The sequence below is a fragment of the Eschrichtius robustus genome, chromosome 9 (genome assembly GCF_028021215.1).
Source record: "Eschrichtius robustus isolate mEscRob2 chromosome 9, mEscRob2.pri, whole genome shotgun sequence".
NCBI classification, from domain to species: Eukaryota; Metazoa; Chordata; class Mammalia; order Artiodactyla; family Eschrichtiidae; genus Eschrichtius; species Eschrichtius robustus.
Window position 1 is genome coordinate 77,184,607 of NC_090832.1, and position 15,012 is coordinate 77,199,618.

The window sequence follows — 15,012 nt, forward strand, 5'->3', positions numbered from 1 at the left end:
GTACAGTCAGTTACCAGAAACCTGTACTTGTCAGAGTCTTTTCCATGAATTTCTTGAAGATGAAACCCTTTTATAGGAACATATTTGCAAAATCATCAGAGTACACCCAGAACTGTCTGTAAATGACAAAAGACTTAAAAATGACCACGGTTAAAGATTTGATGAAAGTTCATAATAATGCAGTTGACAAGAAAATTAGTTATTTCTGAGATATACATTTGAAAGTAATAACTAGGATTATTACTTATAACATTATACCAGAACATATAAGATTTTTAGAAATTTCATGTAATGTCTGAAACATTTATATTAACATATTTCCATACAAATAACCCAATGAAAGTTTAGTATTAGTTGTTTTGTTTGTTTTTTTTATACTGCAGGTTCTTATTAGGCATCAATTTTATACACATCAGTGTATACATGTCAATCCCAATCGCCCAATTCAGCACACCACCATCCCCACCTCACCGCAGTTTTCCCCCTTGGTGTCCATATGTCCATTCTCTACATCTGTGTCTCAACTTCTGCACTGCAAACTGGCTCATCTGTACCATTTTTCTAGGTTCCACATACATGCATTAATATACGATATTTGTTTTTCTCTTTCTGACTTACTTCACTCTGTATGACAGTCTCTAGATCCATCCACGTCTCAACAAATGACTCAATTTCGTTCCTTTTTATGGCTGAGTAATATTCCATTGTATATATGTACCACAACTTCTTTATCCATTCGTCTGCTGATGGGCATTTAGGTTGCTTCCATGACCTGGCTATTGTAAATAGTGCTGCAATGAACATTCGGGTGCATGTGTCTTTTTGAATTACGGTTTTCTCTGGGTATATGCCCAGTAGTGGGATTGCTGGGTCATATGGTAATTCTATTTTTAGTTTTTTAAGGAACCTCCATATTGTTCTCCATAGTGGCTGTATCAATTTACATTCCCACCAACAGTGCAAGAGGGTTCCCTTTTCTCCACACCCTCTCCAGCATTTGTTGTTTGTAGATTTTCTGATGACGCCCATTCTAACAGGAGTGAGGTGATACCTCATTGTAGTTTTGATTTGCATTTCTCTAATAATTAGTGATGTTGAGCAGCTTTTCATGTGCTTCGTGGCCGTCTGTATGTCTTCTTTGGAGAAATGTCTATTTAGGTCTTCTGCCCATTTTTGGATTGGGGTGTTTGTTTCTTTGATATTGATCTGAATGAGCTGTTTATATATTTTGGAGATTAATCCTTTGTCCGTTGATTCATTTGCAAATATTTTCTCCCATTCTGAGGGTTGTCTTTTCGTCTTGTTTATGGTTTCCTTTGCTGTGCAAAAGCTTTGAAGTTTCATTAGGTCCCACTTGTTTATTTTTGTTTTTATTTCCATTACTCTAGGAGGTGGATCAAAAAAGATCTTGCTGTGATTTATGTCAAAGAGTGTTCTTCCTATGTTTTCCTCTAAGAGTTTTATAGTGTCCAGTCTTATATTTAGGTCTCTAGTCCATTTTGAGTTTATTTTTGTGTATGGTGTTAGGGAGTATTCTAATTTCATTCTTTTACATGTAGCTGTCCAGTTTTCCCAGCACCACTTATTGAAGAGACTGTCTTTTCTCCATTGTATATCTTTGCCTCCTTTGTCATAGATTAGTTGACCATAGGTGCGTGAGTTAATCTCTGGGCTTTCTATCTTGTTCCATTGATCTATGTTTCTGTTTTTGTGCCAGTACCATATTGTCTTGATTACTGTAGCTTTGTAGTATAGTCTGAAGTCAGGGAGTCTGATTCCTCCAGCTCCATTTTTTTTGCCTCAAGACTGCTTTGGCTATTCGGGGTCTTTTGTGTCTCCATACAAATTTTAAGATGATTTGTTCTAGCTCCGTAAAAAATGCCATTGGTAATTTGATAGGGATTGCATTGAATCTGTAGATTGCTTTAGGTAGTATACTCATTTTCACAATGTTGATTCCTCCAATCCAAGAACATGGTATATCTCTCCATCTGTTGGTATCATCTTTAATTTCTTTCATCAGTGTCTTATAGTTTTCTGCATACAGGTCTTTTGTCTCCCTAGGTAGGTTTATTCCTAAGTATTTTATTCTTTTTGTTGCAATGGTCTCCACTTACTTTTACATTGTGAAGGCTGGCTCTAGCCTTGAACCGATGAAACCAGCCATGGCTGGCATTAAAAGATGTGCCCTCTGATTCTTTGCCGTGTTTCTTCTTCAAGTCTTCATAAAGGCTTTTAGCTTTCTCTTGAATCAGCGTTAAGTTGAGCAGGACTCAGCGCTGATGTTGATCCTGCATCCGCACACTGAGAAGTTTCTCCATCTCCTCCATCACTTTTCCATGCTTCTTGGATATTGTGTCAACATCGTCGGCACAGCAGACTTCACATGTTCCATGATCTTGTCCTTGTTCTTTAGATTCGTGCCAATGATTGAATGATTCATATTATAAGAATGAGCGATGTCTAACATCTATTTGCCTCGCTCTACTCTCTCAATTACTTTCACTTTTGTTTCCGTCATTATCGCTTGGCGCTTCTTAACAGTACCAGCTACATCACCTCTGCTTTTACGCTTGCTTCCAGACATCTTGGGCTTGAAATAAAGGTACTGTACTACTGTACTCTATACAGTACTGTAAAGTACACAAAAGCACAACCACATATAGAGGAAGCACGTACGTGACAATGTATGCCAGACACGTGAACTAACTTACAGGATTGGACACGCGAATGGACGTTTGCATCTTTGAAAGTTTGCAACGTGAAGGTTCGTATGTAGGTGACTTACTGTATTTGTACTGCCTAGGGAGAACTACCTAGGAAAATTTTGGTATGACTTTTGTCAGAGAATGTTTTGCTTATGTTCTCTTCTAGGAGTTATAAGGTGTCCTATCTTATATTTAAGCATATAAGCCGTTTTGAGTTTATTTTTGTGTATGGTGTGAGGGTATGTTCTGACTTCACTGATTTGCATACGGCTCTCCAACTTTCAAAACACCACTTGCTGAAGAGACTGTCTTTTCCCCATTGTATATTCTTGCCTCCTTTGTCAAAGGTTAATTGACCATAGGTGTGTGGGTTTATTTCTTAGCTCTCTATTCTATTCCATTGATCCATGTATCTCTTTCTGTGCCAGTACAATGCGGCTTTGATTACTGTAACTTTGTAGTATTTTCTGAAGTTTAGGAGGGTTATGCCTCCTGCTTTGTTCTTTTTCCTGGGGATTGTGTTCACATTTCTGACTTTTTATGGTTCCAGATACATTTTAGGATTATTTGTTCTAGTTCTGGGGAAAATGTCATGGGTAATTTGATAGGGATCACATTAAATCTGTAGATTGCTTTGGGTAGTATAGCCATTTTAACAGTATTAATTCCTCCCATCCAAGAGCGTGGGATGTCTTTCCATTTCTTTGAATCATCTTCAGCTTCCTTTACTAATGTTTTGTAGTTCTCAGTATATAAGTCTTTCACCTCCTTGGTGAGGTTTATTCCTAAGCATTTTATTTTTTTGATGCCATTAAAAAAAGGATTGCTTGTTTACATTTCCTTTCTGATATTTCATTGTTAGTGTAAAGAAATGCAACCAGGGACTTCCCTGGTGGCTCCGTGGTTGAGAATCCGCCTGCCAATACAGGGGACACGGGTTTGAGCCCTGATGCAGGAAGATCTCACATGCCGTGGAGCAACTAAACCTGTGTGCCACAACTACTTAGCCTGCACTCTAGAGCCAGTGAGCCACAAATACTGAGCCCATGTGCCACAACTACTTAAGCCTACATGCCTAGAGCCCGTGCTCCACAACAAGAGAAGCCACTGCAATGAGAAGCCTGTGCACCACAAGAAAGTCTAGTCCCCACTGGCCACAACTAGAGAAAGCCCGTGCACAGCAATGAAGACCCAATGCAGCCAAAATAAATTAAAAAAAAAAAAAGAAAGAAAAACCAGGAAATGCAACCAATTTATATATGTTAATCTTGTATCCTGCTACTTTGCTGAATTTGTTTATCAGTTCTAGTAGTGTTTGTGTGGAATTTTTAGGGTTTCCTTTATATATATTATCATGTCATCTGCATATAATGACAACTTTACCTCTTCCCTTCCAATATGTTTGGATTTTATTTCTTTTTCTTGTCTGATTGTTGTGGCTAGGACTTCGAATACTATGTTGAAGAGAAGACGTGAGAGTGGGCATCCTTGTCTTGTTCCAGATTTTAGCGGGAAGGCTTTCAGCTTATGAACGTTGAGTATTATATCGGCTGTGGGTTTGTCATAAATAGCTTTTATTATGTTGAGATATGTTTCCTCTGTACCCACGTTGGTAAGTGTTTTTACCATGAATGGATGTTGAAGCTTTTCAAATGCTTTTTCGCCATCTATTGAGATGATCGTTTACTTCTTGTTTTTCCTTTGTCGATGGGGTGTATCATGTTGATTGATTGGCATATGTTGAAACAGCTTTGTGAAACTGGGGTGAATCAAATTTTGTCATGGTGTATGATCCTCTCATGTGTTGTCGGATTCGGTTTTCTAATATTCAGTTCAGAATTTTTGCATCTATATTTATCAACGATATTGGCCTGCAGTTTTCTTTTTTGGTAGTGTCTTTCTCTGTGTTTTTTTTTAAAGTCTTTACTGAATTTGTTCCAATATTGCTTCTGTTTTATGTTTTGGTTTCTTGTTTGTGAGGCATGTGGGATCTTAGCTCCAAAACCAGGGATCGAACCCGCAACCCCTGCACTGGAAGGCGAAATCTTAACTGCTGGACCACCAGAAAAGTCCCCATCTGTCTTATTTGGTTTTTTTTTTAAGTAAATTTCTTTCTTTATTTATTTTTGGATGCATTGGGCTTTCGTTGCTGTGCTCGGGCTCTCTCTAGTTGCGGTGAGCGGGGGCTACTCTTCGTTGTGGTGTGCAGGCTATTCATTGTGGTGGCTTCTTTTGTTGCAGATCATGGGCTCTAGGTGCGTGGGCTTCAGCAGTTGTGGCTATCGGGCTCAGTAGTTGTGGCACACAGGCTTAGTTGCTCCATGGCATGTGGGATCTTTCCAGACCAGGTCTCGAACCTATGTCCCCTGCAGTGGCAGACAGATTCTTAACCACTGTGCCACCAGGGAAGTCCCCCCTCCCCTTCTGTTTTTGATATCAGCGTGATAGTGGCTTCATAGAATGTCTTTGGAAGTATTCCTTACTCTTCAATCTTTTCGAAGAGTTTGAGAAGAATCAGTGTAAGTTCTGCTTTTTATATTTGGTAGAATTTGCCTGTGAAACCATCTGATCCTGGACTTCTGTTGGTAGGGAGTTTTTTTAAATTACAGATTCTATTTTTTTAAAAAAATTCTATTTATTTATTTATTTATTTTGGCTGTGTTGGGTCTTCGTTTCTGTGCGAGGGCTTTCTCTAGTTGCAGCGAGCGGGGGCCACTCTTCATCACGGTGTGTGGGCCTCTCGCTATCGTGACCTCTCTTGTTGTGGGGCACGGGCTCCAGACGCTCAGGCTCAGTAGTTGTGGCTCACGGGCCCAGTTGCTCTGCGGCATGTGGGATCTTCCTAGACCAGGGCTCGAACCCGTGTCCCCTGCATTGGCAGGCAGATTCTCAACCACCGCACCACCAGGGAAGCCCTCTATTTTGCTTTTAGTGATCAGTATGCTCAAGTTATCTATTTCTTCTTGATTCAGTTTTGTTCGGCTGTAAAAAAACAAAATATATTTTTAAGTTATGTTAGCAGCTAAATACTTACCATGTATTAGACCACAAAAGAGAGAAGAAAAAATATTAAAATATTTTTTCAAATACAGCAGGTATTGAAATGTTTTAAAGAAATTGGTATAATCATACTGATTACAATAATGACAAATTGTTCTGAACTTAAAGACTACTTATATCTAAAATGCATATTATATGCTTATTGTTTTAATGTTTTTAAATACATGGAATGTTTTCTCCTTTCTAATGTAATTATTTTATTTTACCTGTATATTGTGAAAAAAATTTAGTTGCACATAATATAAAAAATTACACTTTAATAGGAGATATTAATCCATGTACATTTACTATAGTACTGAAAATACTTAGGTTTAGCGTTCCATGTCATTGAGTGCTCTTTTTTATTTATTTATTTTTAAAAAAGATTTAATTTGGAGGGGGGGGGCATAAATTATTTATTTATTTATTTATTTAATTTTAACATCTTTATTGGACTATAATTGCTTTACAATGGTGTGTTAGTCTCTGCTTTAGAACAAAGTGAATGAGCTATACATATCCATATATCCCCATATCTCCTCCCTGTTGCGTCTCCCTCCCGCCCTCCCTATCCCACCCCTCTAAGTGGTCAAAAAGCACTGAGCTGATCTCTCTCTTCTATGCAGCTGTTTCCTACTAGCTAGCTATTTTACATTTGGTAGTATATATAAGTCCATGCCACTCTCTCACTTCGTCCCAGCTTACCCTTCCCCCTCCCCATGTCCTCAAGTCCATTCTCTATGTCTGCGTCTTTATTCCTGTCCTGTCCCTAGGTTCTTCCCAACCGTTTCTTTTCCTTTTCTTTTTAGATTCCACATATATGTGTTAGCATACAGTATTTGTTTTTCTCTTTCTGACTTACTTCACTCTGTATGACAGACTCTAGGTCCATCCATCTCACTACAAATAACTCAATTTCATTTCTTTTTATGGCTGAGTAATATTCCATTTTATATTGAAGATGTGCAACATCTTTTTTACCCATTCATCAGTTGATGGACACTTAGGTTGCTTCCATGTCCTGGCTATTGCAAATAGAGCTGCAGTGAACATTGTGGAACATGACTCTTTTTGAATTATGGTTTTCTCCAGGTATATGCCCAGTAGTGGGATTGCTGTGTCATATGGTAGTTATATTTTTAGTTTTTTAAGGAACCTCCATACTGTGCTCGATAGTGGCTGTATCAATTTACACTCCCACCAACGGTGCAAGAGGGTTCCCTTTTTTCACACCTCTGCAGCATTTATTGTTTGTAGATTTTTTTGATGATGGCCATTCTTACCTGTGTGTGGTGGTACCTCATTGTAATTTCGAGTTGCATTTCTCTAATGATCAGTGATGTTGAGCATTCTTTCATGTGTTTGTTGGCAATCTGTATATCTTCTTTGGAGAAATGTCTATTTAGGTCTTCTGCCCATTTATGGATTGGGTTGTTTGTTTGTTTGTTTTTTTTTGATATTGAGCTGCATGGGCTGCTTGTAAAGTTTGGAGATTAATCCTTTGCCAGCTGCTTCGTTGGCAAATATTTTCTCCCATTCTGAGGGTGGCCTTTTCGTCTTGTTTACGTTTTCCTTTGCTGTGCAAAAGCTTTTAAGTCTCCTTAGGTCTCATTTGTTTATGTTTCTTTTTAATTTCCGTTTTCTAGGAGGTGGGTCAAAAAGGATCTTGCTGTGATTGATGTCATAGAGTGTTCTGCCTATGTTTTCCTCTAAGAGTTTGATAGTGTCTGGCATTACATTTAGGTCTTTAATCCATTTTGAGTTTATTTTTGTGTATGGTGTTAGGGAGTCTTCTAATTTCATTCTTTTACCAGTAGCTGTCCAGTTTTCCCAGCACCACTTATTGAAGAGGCTGTGATTTCTCCATTGTATATTCTTGCCTCCTTTATCAAAAATAAGGTGACCATATGTGTATGGGTTTATGTCTGGGCTTTCTCTCCTGTTCCATTGCTCTATATTTCTGTTTTTGTGCCAGTACCATACTGTCTTGACTACTGTAGGTTTTTAGTATTGTCTGCAGTCAGGGAGCCTGATTCCTTCAGCTCTGTTTTTCTTCTCAAGATTGCTTTGGCTGTTCGGGGTCTTTTGTGTTTCCATACAAATTGTGAAATTTTTTTGTTCTAGTTCTCTGAAAAATTCCATTGGTAGTTTGATAGGGATTGCATTGAATCTGTAGATTGCTTTGGGTAGTAGAGTCATTTTCACAATGTTGATTCTTCCAATCGAAGAACATGGTATATCTCTGTATCTGTTTGTGTCATCTTTGATTTCTTTCATCAGTGTCTTATAGTTTGTTGAGTAACCGTCTTCTGTCTCCTTAGGTAGGTTTATTCCTAGGTATTTTATTCTTTGTGTTGCAGTGGTAAATGGGAGTGTTTCCCTAATTTCTCTTTCAGAATTTTCATCTTTAGTGTATAGGAATGAAAGAGATATCTGTACATTAATTTTGTATCCTGCAACCTTACCAGTTCATTGATTAACTCTAGTAGGTTTCTGGTAGCATCTATAGGATTCTCTATGTATAGTATCATGTCATCTGCAAACAGTGAGAGCTTAACTTCTTCTTTTCCGATTTGGATTCCTTTTATTTCTTTTTCTTCTCTGATTGCTGTAGCTAAAAATTCCAAAAGTGTGTGGAATAATAGTGGTGAGAGTGGGCAACCTTGTCTTGTTCCTGATCTTGGTGGAAATGGTTTCACTTTTTCACCATTGAGAACGATGCTGGCTGTGGGTTTGTCATATATGGCCTTTATTATGTTGAGGAAAGTTCCCTCTATGCGTACTTTCTGGAGGGTTTTTATGATAAATGGGTGTTTAATATTGTCGAAAGCATTTTCTCCATCTATTGAGATGACCATATGGTTTTTATCCTTCAGTTTTTTAATATGGTGTATCACATTGATTTGCATGTATTGAAGAATCCTTGCATCCCTGGGATAAACCCCACTTGATCATGGTGTATGATCCTTTTAAGGCGCTGTTGGATTCTTTTTGCTAGTATTGTGCAGTAGATTTTTGCAGCTATGTTCATCAGTGATATTGACCTGTAGTTTTCTTTCTTTGTGACATCTTTGTCTGGTTTTGGTGTCAGGGAGATGGTGGTCTCATAGAATAAGTTTGGGAGAGTTCCTCCCTCTGCTATATTTTGGAAGAGTTTGAGAAGGATAGGTGTTAACTCTTCTCTAAATGTTTGATAGAATTTGCCTGTGAAGCCATCTGGTCCTGGGCTTTTGTTTGTTGGAAGATTTTTAATCACAGTCTCAAGTTCAGTGCTTGGGATTGGTTGGTTTGTAGTTTCTATTTCTTCCTGGTTCAGTCTTGGAAGGTTGTGCTTTTCTAAGCATTTGTCCATTTCTTCCAGGTTGTCCATTTTATTGGCATATAGTTGTTTGCAGTAATCTCTCATGATCCTTTGTATGTCTGCAGTGTCAGTTGTTACTTCTCCTTTTTCATTTGTAATTCTATTGATTTGAGTCGTCTCCCTTTTTTTCTTGATGAGTCTGGCTAATGGTTTATCAATTTGGTTTATCTTCTCAAAGAACCAGCTTTTAGTTTTTTTGATCTTTGCTGTTGTTTCCTTCATTTCTTTTTCATTTATTTCTGGTCTGATCTTTGTGATGTCTTTCCTCTGCTGACTTTGTTTTTTTTTTTTTTTTTCCTTTCTTTCTCTAATTGCTTTAAGTGTAAGTTTAACTTGTTTATTTGAGATATTTCTTGTTTCTTGAGGTAGGATTGTATTGCTATGAACTTCTCTCTTAGAACTGCTCTTGCTGCATCCCATAGGTTTTGGGTCTTCATGTTTTCATTGTCATTTGTTTCTAGGTAATTTTTTATTTCCTCTTTGAGTTCTTCAGTGATGTCTTGGTTATTAAGTAGTGTATTGTTGAGCGTCCATGTGTTTCTAATTTTTACAGATTTTTTTCCTGTAATTGATATCTAGTCTGATAGCATTGTGGTCGGAAAAGATACTTGATACGATTTCAATTTTCTTATATTTACCAAGGCTTGATTTGTGACCCAAGATATGATCTATCCTGGAGAATGTTCCAGGAGCACTTGAGAAAAAGTGTATTCTGTTGTTTTAGGATGGAATGTCCTATAAATATCAATTAAGTCCATCTTGTTTAATGTATCATTTAAAGCTTGTGTTTCCTTATTTATTTTCATTGTGGACGATCTGTTCATTGGTGAAAGAGGGGTGCTAAAGTCCCCTAGTATGATTGTGTTACTGTCGATTTCCCCTTTTATGGCTGTTAGCATTTGCCTTATGTATTGAGGTGCTCCTATGTTGGGTGCATAAATATATACAATTGTTATAGCTTCTTCTTGGATTGATCCCTTGATCATTATGTAGTGTCCTTCTTTGTCTCCTGTAATAGTCTTTATTTTAAAGTCTTTTTTGTCTGATATGAGAATTGCTGCTCTAGCTTTCTTTTGATTTCCATTTGCATGGAATATCTTATTCCATCCCCTCACTTTCCATCTGTATGTGTCCCTATGTCTGAAGTGGGTCTCTTGTAGACCACATACATACCGGTCGTGTTTTCGGATCCATTCAGCCAGTCTATGTCTTTTGGTTGGAGCATTTAATCCATTTACATTTAAGGTAATTATTGATATGTATGTTCTTATTACCATTTTCTTAACTGTTTTGGGTTTCTTATTGTAGGTCTTTCCCTTCTCTTGTGTTTCCTGCCTAGAGAAGTTCCTTTAGCATTTGTTGTAAAGCGGGTTTGGTGGTGCTGAATTGTCTTAGCTTTTGCTTGTCTGTAAAGGTTTTAATTTCTCTGTCGAATCTGAACGAGATCCTTGGTGGGTCGAGTAATCTTGGTTGTAGCTTTTCCCCTTTCATTACTTTAAATATGTCCTGCCAGTCCCTTCTGGCTTGCAGAGTTTCTGCTGAAAGTTCAGCTGTTCACCTTATGGGGATTCCCTTGTATGTTATTTGTTGTTTTTCCCTTGCTGCTTTTAATATTTTTTTCTTTGTATTTAATTTTTGATAGTTTGATTAATATATGTTTTGGCATGTTTCTCCTTGGGTTTATCTTGTATGGGACTCCCTGCGCTTCCTGGACTTGATTAACGATTTCCTTTCCCATATTAGGGAAGTTTTCAACTATAATCTCTTTAAATATTTTCTCAGTGTCTTTCTTTTTCTCTTCTACTTCTGGGACCCCTATATTCGAATGTTGGTGCGTTTAACATTTTCCCAGAGATGTCTCAGATTGTCCTCAATTCTTTTCATTCTTTTTTCTTTATTTTGCTTTGCAGTAGTTATTTCCACTATTTTATCTTCCAGGTCATTTATCCATTCTTCTGCCTCAGTTATTCTGCTATTGTTTCCTTCTAGAGAATTTTTATTTCCATTTATTGTGTTGTTCATCATTGTTTGTTTGCTCTTTAGTTCTTCTAGGTCCTTGTTAAACGTTTCTTGTCTATTCTCCATTCCAGTTCCAAGATTTGGGATCATCTTTACTATCATTACTCTGAATTCTTTTTCAGGTAGACTGCCTATTTCCTCCACATTTGTTTGGTCTGGTGGGTTTTTACCTTGCTCCTTCATCTGCTGTGTGTTTCTGTGTCTTCTCATTTGGCTTTGGGGACTCTGTTTGGGGATCTCCTTTTCAGAGGCTGCAGATTTGTAGTTCCCGTTGTATTTGGTGTCTGCCCCCAGTGGCTAAGTTTGGTTCAGTGGGTTGTGTAGGCTTTCTGATGGAGGGGACTGGTGCCTGTGTTCTTGTGGGTGTGTCTGGATCTTGTCTTTCTGGTGGACAGATCCGCATCTGGTGGTGTGTTTTGGGGTGTCCGTGACCTTATTGTGATTTTCGGCAGCCTCTCTGCTAATGGGTGGGCCTGCATTCCTGTCTTGCTAGTTGTTTGGCATGGGATGTCCAGCACTGGATCTTGCTGGTCTCTGAGTGGAGCTGGGTCTTAGCATTGAGACGGATATCTCTGGGAGAGCTTTTGCCATTTGATATTACAAGGTGCCAGAGGTCTCTGGTAGACCAATGTCCTGAACTCGGCTCTCCCACCTCAGAGGCACAGGCTTGACACCCGGCTGGAGCACCAAGACCCTGTCAGCCACACAGCTGGGGGTGAGAGCAAGAGGTAGTTTTGGTACATCTCAAAGACCACCAATGAGGTTCACTGACCATTTTCTCTCCAGAAGTGAAGAAAACAAAATTCAGACTTTGGCTAGTCAGCCACTTTGGTAGCCAGCCTCCAAGATGGACCTAATTATCCCCTAATTATCTCCCAGTCTCCATGTACCAGTGTGGCTCCTCGCACTTGAAAAGGGTTGACTGTTTAACTAATAAGAAATTGCAGAAATGACAAAGTGCAGCTTCCAAAGTTATAAAAGACATTGCAGCTTCTGCTTTGGTTTCTGCTAGATCACTCATCCTGGGGTAAGCCAGCTGCCATGTCATGAGGACACTCAAGCAGCCCTAAGGAGAGATCCATGTGGCAAGGAACTGAGGCCTCTTACCTACAGCCACGTGAGTGAGTCATCTCAGAAGTCAAAAGATTTAATTTTTTAAATTTTTGGTTGTGTTGGGTCTTCGTTGCTGCACAGGGTTTCTCCAGTTGTTACTAGAGAAGCAGGGGTTACTCATCGTTGTGGTGCACGGGCTTCTCCTTGCGGTGGTTTCTCTTGTTGTGGAGTATGGGCTCTAGGTGCATGGGCTTCAGTAGTTGTGTCATGCAGGTTCAATAGTTGTTGCTTGCAGGCTCTAGAGCACAGGCTCAGTACTTGTGGCACACGGGCTTAGTTGCTCTGCGGCATGTGGGATCTTCCCAGACCAGGGATGGAACCCCTGTTCCCTGCATTGGCAGGCAAATTTTTACCCACTGTGCCACCAGGGAAGTCCAGTGTGCTCTTTTTTAAACCTAGTCAGTTTTCACTATTTTCTATCTTAACGATTCTGTATTAAAGAAAAAAAAATAATACTCCTTTCTACCCCTCCTCTTTGAGGATTATATATGAAGAAGTATGTCTTATTTATTAACCTCAAATTTTCACCTTACTTTTAAGAAGTAATCACAATGTCAAGTATTTAATACTTTTCACTTCCACCTTGAAAAGCATGGATATTAAAGTGCTAATACAATTACCTTCCCTGGTCTATCTTTTTTAGTTTTTGTTATGTATAAAAAACAACGAAAAACATGCATGGTTTGTAAGGAAATGACAAATTTCAGAAAATTCAGCATCTGAATACACTGTAAACATAGCTTCTAGATAAAGACACAGAAAATTGCCAGATACTCAGAGGCCCCCTGGTCCCATTCTAGTGACTCCCCTTAAGGTTTAATATTGTTCTGGTATCTAACAAAAAGATAACTTTACCTGTATTTTGTATTTTATATAAATGTTATGGCACAGTAAAATCACTTTTGGATTGGGCTTTTTTATTTTATGTTGTTTTGTGAATATGCCTATATGGTTGCCTGTTGTTGTGATCATGCATTGCCACTGTTGCATAGGATTCCATAATGTAAATATTTAACTATTAATTAATTTATTCCAATGTGTATTACAATATGAGTGATTTTCAGTTTGTGTCTATTGAGAACAGCACTGGTATATAAATTCTAGAACTTGAGCTTTGGTGGTGTGTGTATAAATTATTGTTCAGTATGCACGTAGTAGTAAAATTTTCGAGTCATAGCTTTCTTGTGTTTATCTTTTTAGATATTTCTAAATATTTTCAAAACTTTTGTATGATTTTTCATCTTCAGCAGCAGTGAATGAGATTCAAGGATTATACACATTCTTGTCAAACTTGATAATACCTGTCATTTTCATTTGAACTTTCTGGTTGGTGAGTGATAATTCCAGGTATCACGCTTTTGCATTTAATTGACTACTAAGAAGCCAAGCATCTTTTGATATGTTTACTTAACATTCTGTACTCTCTTTTTTGAAATATCTTTTGGTATATTTCCCCCATTTTGCTATTCCATTATCGTCTTATTGAAGACTTCCTTTTTTTTTAACATCTGAAGACTTCTTATTTAGGAGTTTTTAATACATGCTTGAGATGAGTTCTTCTCTCTTTCTGTCTCTCCTTCTCTTTCTTTAGATGAGTGTCAGTTTTTAATGTTAATAACATCTAATTTGTTATTTTCCTCTTTATTTATTTAGTCTTATTTCTATTTATTTATGTAGTCTTCTTACCTGTAGCAGAACACATTATTTATTCTAAACCACAAATATGTTTTCATTTCTTCAATAAATGTAATTATTAAGCTTTAAATTTAAGTTAACTTTCTAAACTAAATATGTTGTATCATAGTGAGTATTAATTTTTCTATGACAGCTGAAAGGTTACATTTATTCAGAAAATGTTGTATCAGCTTTCTTTTCATTTGCTCCTACTTCTCATTGATTCACAGTGGTAAACATCACTTCATCCATGGATCTGACTTTTCTCTGATTTCTCATGGTCATTCTCACTAATTCTTCTTTCCTCCTGAAATCTTTAGCAATCCCATTATTCCACAGAAGCAAAAACCTTCCTTGGGCCTTTTTCCTCAGAAGATTGATTATTCCCACATTTTAAATGGGAGATTGCAATAAGTTAGGAGAAAATGCCACAAGGGTCTCTCTTTTTTTTTTTTTTCACATCCTGTATCAGCCTCTGCTTGCACTCTCTGTTCAAAGATATTTGTGCAACACATTGATGGAAGATGCCACTTGTTTCTCTCCTTGGGGAAAAGACAGATTAATTACCTAACAAATAAAATAAAGAGAGTGTCTTGCTCTTTTCAAATGTTGGACAGGATTGCTTGCATCCTAATTTAAATGTTTCAGGTGACTGAAGCTTAAGATTCCTAAACTTTAATCCATACTTGCACCATGCACAGCACCCAACAGGAGAGCTTTACATAACCCCATGAGACACTTGTGTGCAAGTGGAACAGATAAAAATATAAAACTATTGCTGTCTTTTTGTGTCATAAAAATGATTTTTTGTCTCATTTAAAATATTTTTTTCTAAAATTCAAAAACGTGTCAGGCTAAAATATTGTTATTTCAAATATGGTAAAATCGAAGACCCTTCAAATTTCTTTCCAGTTTTGTTGACGATGGGATGCCGTCAGAGATATGACTTCATTAAACACAATAGGTAAGATTCCTTCATAGGCCTGATTGGGGAATATGAAAATAAACCCCAGAAAAATCTGGACATTTTCTAGTTCTCAAATATTGGTTAAGATGGTAGAAAGGGCCCTTCATTGTCCTATATGTTAATGCAGATCA